Source organism: Tenrec ecaudatus, chromosome 12, assembly GCF_050624435.1.
Source record: "Tenrec ecaudatus isolate mTenEca1 chromosome 12, mTenEca1.hap1, whole genome shotgun sequence".
NCBI classification, from domain to species: Eukaryota; Metazoa; Chordata; class Mammalia; order Afrosoricida; family Tenrecidae; genus Tenrec; species Tenrec ecaudatus.
In genome coordinates this window covers 111,964,823-111,971,099 of record NC_134541.1, presented here as the reverse complement: position 1 = coordinate 111,971,099, position 6,277 = coordinate 111,964,823, and positions in this window count along the sequence as shown.

Sequence of the window (6,277 nt, the reverse complement as noted above, 5' to 3'; positions counted from 1 at the left end):
TTCTTAACTCCCATAGGAGGCTGGGCAGAGGCCCCTGTTCTGCCCGTCAAATACAGCTCCTGAAGCATGATCAAACACACACATGAGGACTCTGCATGTTGAATTGTGTGGTGCACAGATGGGTGAGCAGAGGTATAATTAACGGGTGTACACATACATCTGTGCCTTTCAGATGTGTTAACCAGTAGAAACATTAAAACAGAAACCATAAATCCAAAACTCAAAAAATTTTCAGGCAGATGTTTGCAGCATCAGAATATCTTCTTTTAAAAAAAAAACGGAGGAAATTATGAGGAAACACTTAGGTCCTTTGCTAACTGGTGTGATGACAGTAAACATGGAATAAAATACACTAATGGAAACACTAATATTACATATGCATGCTGATATGTACACACACTAACACAAAATTCACACGATAACATTTGTGCACAAATAACCCTGGAGGGATGGCTGACAATTATATACTTTTTTTATATGGGGGTTCACTTTCCTGCTTGTAGCTTGCTTTATTTTTCTTTTTTTTTTTTTTGGTGTGTATGTTAGGGTTCTCTAGAGAAACAAAACCAGGACACATGATTAGATAGATGATAGATACAGCACGAAGGAATATCAACTCACTTCCGTGGAACAGTTAGTATACTGGAAGTCCTTCAACTCGAGGGTTTCTAGGTCCAAGGTCAAGGAAGCAGACAGCTGAGTCTTCTTTATGGCAATGCAAGCAGTCCTGCCACAGGGAGCAAACAGGGCAGGTCACCAACAGTCAGCAGCTCAGGAGCTTAGTAAAGCAGACCTGGAGGGGAAATCAAACAAGCAATACAAGACAACAGGATCCACCAGCCTCAGACTCAAGCAATGTACACACCAGCAGCATGGTGAAGCAGGTTCGAAGAAACCTCTAGTGACACGATCCATGAGTTGCCCGTCCCACAGGTAGTGTAGCTCACAAGTTGAGGAAGAAAACTAGCTAAAGCAGCCTCATGCTGGTCTGATCTCCAGACAGTAAGAAAGAGAGAGGGGTGGGGCTTGCCAAGCCATTTATCTCTTTGCCATCCAATCAAACTAGCCTTATTAAAAATCTCACATGTTCCTATTGGCCATGTTGGCACAATAAACCTACCTCACAGTGTGTTTGTTTGGTTGCTGGTTGACTTATGGCTTCTATTGATGCAGCTGATTTTATAAGGTTGTGAGTTTGTCATATTACAACCACCAAAGTAAACCTGAGAGGTGTAAACCCCAGGGACAAGCAAATGGAATCTGGGCCCCTACTTAACTCTAGCCCCAATTCAAAAACAGTTACTTCTAATAACATGACCCTGCTCAATACTCACCTTTATGAAAGGATCACTAAATATAAGGGTTCTATGGCAAAGTGTGGTGAAGAAAGTAGATGGTGTCTGTGACCTTAAAGACTTGTATTCAAACAAGCAGCCATCTAGGCAACGAGTCGAATAAGTCCACATGGGGAAGCTCACCAGCTTGTGTGATCCAAAGATGGTAATCACAAGATTCGAATATGGTGAAGGGGAAAGTATCAGAGCTAAAATGATGAACACCCAGTGTGTAGACAGCTACAGGGGACAGTGAGAGCCCAAAACCTATAGTGTCTGCGTAGTATCTCAGACTGAGCTGCTGGCAGAACCACTCTGACCTCAGACAAGAGTCTCCAAGAGCCTTACTGTCATGCAGAGACCCTTGTAACCTTGAATATGCTGAATCAAGGATACTAAGCCAGTTGACGTCCCTATAGACCTGACCTGAATTAACTCTAGGTGCAAGTATCTTATTTGTTCCATGACAGAAAATTCTTCCCTGGATTTTTTAATGTTGATGGGGGTCTTTTCTTTCTTACTCATGATTTTTATATTATTATTACCACCTTATTTAAATTTTGTTTTTTATTTCTGTTGGGTTTCCCAGTTTGTGATAGTGGATGCATAGTGATAATAACTGATAACAAGGGCTGATAGGGGATGCAAGGGTGGTAGGTGGGTGATAAGAAGGTAAAGGATAATAAAAAAATGAAGGCAGGGGGTAAAAGGGGGCGTTAGAACTGACTGCACAACTCATTTTAAAGGTGATTTAACCATGGGGGGGGGGTTGTTCTAAGATTGATATGGTAAAGATTGCACAATTCTCCTTGATATGATTGAACGATTGAACTATTGTATGATATGTAAACTATGTGCCAATAAAACTTATTTTTTAATTGTATGTGAAGATCTAGAAGAAATTGACAAATTTCTAGAAATGCATGTTTACCTAAATTACTCATAAGACGGATGTAGAAAACCTCAACAAGCCTATATAACACAAGACAAAATACTTGTGTATTTCATATATTTCAAATACAAGTCATAAAAATTCCCAACATCAAAAAATCTAGGGCCAGATGATCTCACTGGGGAATTCTATCAAACATTTAGAGAAAAGTTAATACCAATTCTACGTAAACTATTTCACAATATACAAATAGACAATATACTGTCAAAATCATTTTATGAAGCAACTAAAACTTTGATACCTAAACCAGGCAAAGACATCACTAGAATTGAAAATTACAGACCAATAGCTCTGATGAATGCAGACACCAATATTTTTACCATAATCTTAGCCAACAGAACTGAACAAAGCATAAAAATACAATACATCATAAGCAAGAGGGAGTCATCAAATATGCAAGAATGATTAATATTAGAAAAAGCATAATTCACCACATAAACAAAATAAAGGAGGACCATATAATTCTATCAATCAATGCAGAAAAGGCATTTGATACAATTCTACATACATTCCTGACAGAAACACTCAATAAAATAGGAATGGAAGAGAACATTCTCATCATCATAAAGAAGAATCGATGCATTTGCGTTGTGGTGCAGGAGAAGAATATTGAAATACCATGGACCGATAAAATGACAAACCCAACTGTGTTGGAAGAAGTAAGGTCAGAGGGCTCCTTAGAGACAAGGATGGCAAGACTTCATCTTACATACTGTGGACATTGTTAGGAGAGACCAGTCCCTGGAGAAAGGACATAAAGCTTGGTTGAGGGCAGCGATAAAGAGGAAGGCCCTCAGGAGATGGAGCGACACTGGCGCTGCAACAATGGGCTCAAGCATAGGAACACTTGTGAGAATGGTGCAGGACCAGGCTTTATAAATTCACTATGTGTCGGAACCGACACCGTAGCACCTAACTACAGCAGCAGCAATTCACTTATTTTTCATCAATTTTTAATTAGCTTGCAAAAAAAATTAGATTGCCAAATTTGGGCTCCTCCTTAAAGTGTGTGTTCTAGCAGCTTCCCTACTCCCAGATATCCTCAGGGTTTCTCTGTGTTAAGAGGTCTGAACCCTCGAGTTTGACCAGGAGAGAACTCATCCTGGGTTCTCACCGCGCCTCACAGACCCCGCCCAGGCCCCGGGACCCAGAGCAGCCAATCATGGGGCGGGGATGGGGGGCGGGACCTTTGGCTGGGACAGGAAGATCAGGTGCCAGGCGCAGGAATTCCTGATTGGGCCGTTTCCGTGATTGACAAATTCGCTCCGCCCTACACCCTGCCCCTGTGGCCCTATCCTAACTTGATTGGCTGAATGCTGTGGTCACGAGCTGATTGGTGGACTTTGCCCGCCCGACAACACATTAAAAGCAGCCGCCTAGCACACTGTTCGCTCAGTCCTTCCAGAGAGCGGCGTCTATCAGGTTCTCAGAGGGGCGCCTGCGGGGTGGGGCGCGCGGGAAAGCCGGAGGGGGCGGGGGCTGCGGACGGCATACAGGGTGCTCTGCCTTTCTAAACCCTCAAAAATTATCAGCACAAGACCTTCAAATGTCAGCGTGGGAGACCCCCTCGCATCTCATCCAGAGACTGCAAATCCCGCCTGCTTGACGGGGCCCCTCAGCACCCGGGACCCCCAATACCTCTCCTCTGAGGGGTAGAAGTCAAAACCAAACCCCAACTCCCCTCAGACGCGGGCCCCAATTCCCTTCTGTCTGTGAAATTGTACGTCTCTCGTCCACAGACACCCCGAAATTAGCCCAGCTCTGGAGATCCTCCATCTCCGTCGGCCTGGGAACCCTTAATCCCCTCAGCCCCAGAGACCTCAAATCACCTCATGCTTAGAAGCCCTAAATCCTTTCAATGAGACCCCAAGTCGCTCAGCCCCAAGATTCGCCCTTCTGAGTCTGAGGTATCCTCCAACCCCCTCGGCCTGAGAGGACCCCCAAACCCCTCAGCCTGAGAGACCCCCCAAGTCCCCTCAGCCTGAGAGGACCCCCAAACCCCTCAGTCTGAGAGACCCCCCAAGTCCCCTCAGTCTGAGAGACCCCCCAAGTCCCCTCAGCTTGAGAGGACCCACAAACCCCTCAGCCTGAGAGACCCCCCCGAGTCCCCTCAGCCTGAGAGACCCCCTGAGTCCCCTCAGCCTGAGAGACTCCCGAGTCCCCTCGGCCTGAGAGACCCCCCAAGTCCCCTCAGCCTGAGAGACCCCCAAGTCCCCTCACCTTGAGAGATTCCCCCCCACCCATCAGCCTGAGACCCCGAGTCCCCTCAGCCTGAGAGGAACCCCAACTCCCTCGGCCTGAGAGGACCCCCAACCCTCTCAGCCTGAGAGACCCCCCCGAGTCCCCTCAGCCTGAGAGACCCCCCGAGTCCCCTCAGCCTGAGAGACCCCCGAGTCCCCTCGGCCTGAGAGACCCCCCAAGTCCCCTCAGCCTGAGAGACCCCCCGAGTCCCCTCGGCCTGAGAGACCCCCCAAGTCCCCTCAGCCTGAGAGACCCCTCAGCCTGAGAGACCCCCCAGTTCCATCAGTCTGAGAGACCCCTGAGTCCCTCAGCCTGAGAGACCCCCGAGTCCCCTCGGCCTGAGAGACCCCCCCAAGTCCCCTCAGCCTGAGAGACCCCCGAGTCCCCTCGGCCTGAGAGACCCCCGAGTCCCCTCGGCCTGAGAGACCCCCAAGTCCCCTCGGCCTGAGAGACCCCTGAGTCCCCTCAGCCTGAGAGACCCCTGAGTCCCCTCGGCCTGAGAGACCCCCCGAGTCCCCTCGGCCTGAGAGACCCCCGAGTCCCCTCGGCCTGAGAGAGCCCCGAGTCCCCTCGGCCTGAGAGACCCCTGAGTCCCCTCAGCCTGAGAGACCCCCGAGTCCCCTCGGCCTGAGAGACCCCTGAGTCCCCTCGGCCTGAGAGACCCCTGAGTCCCCTCGGCCTGAGAGAGCCCCGAGTCCCCTCGGCCTGAGAGACCCCTGAGTCCCCTCGGCCTGAGAGACCCCTGAGTCCCCTCGGCCTGAGAGAGCCCCGAGTCCCCTCGGCCTGAGAGAGCCCCGAGTCCCCTCGGCCTGAGAGACCCCTGAGTCCCCTCGGCCTGAGAGACCCCTGAGTCCCCTCAGCCTGAGAGACCCCTGAGTCCCCTCAGCCTGAGAGACCCCCGAGTCCCCTCGGCCTGAGAGACCCCTGAGTCCCCTCGGCCTGAGAGACCCCCGAGTCCCCTCGGCCTGAGAGACCCCTGAGTCCCCTCGGCCTGAGAGGACGCACAAACCCCTCAGCCTGAGAGACCCCGAGTCCCCTCAGCCTGAGAGACCCCCGAGTCCCCTCGGCCTGAGAGACCCCCGAGTCCCCTCGGCCTGAGAGACCCCTGAGTCCCCTCGGCCTGAGAGACCCCCGAGTCCCCTCGGCCTGAGAGAGCCCCGAGTCCCCTCGGCCTGAGAGACCCCTGAGTCCCCTCAGCCTGAGAGACCCCCGAGTCCCCTCGGCCTGAGAGACCCCTGAGTCCCCTCGGCCTGAGAGGACGCACAAACCCCTCAGCCTGAGAGACCCCCCGAGTCCCCTCGGCCTGAGAGACCCCCCAAGTCCCCTCAGCCTGAGAGACCCCTCAGCCTGAGAGACCCCCCAGTTCCATCAGTCTGAGAGACCCCTGAGTCCCTCAGCCTGAGAGACCCCCGAGTCCCCTCGGCCTGAGAGACCCCCCCAAGTCCCCTCAGCCTGAGAGACCCCCGAGTCCCCTCGGCCTGAGAGACCCCCGAGTCCCCTCGGCCTGAGAGACCCCCAAGTCCCCTCGGCCTGAGAGACCCCTGAGTCCCCTCAGCCTGAGAGACCCCCGAGTCCCCTCGGCCTGAGAGACCCCCCGAGTCCCCTCAGCCTGAGAGACCCCTGAGTCCCCTCGGCCTGAGAGACCCCTGAGTCCCCTCGGCCTGAGAGACCCCCCGAGTCCCCTCGGCCTGAGAGACCCCCGAGTCCCCTCGGCCTGAGAGAGCCCCGAGTCCCCTCGGCCTGAGAGACC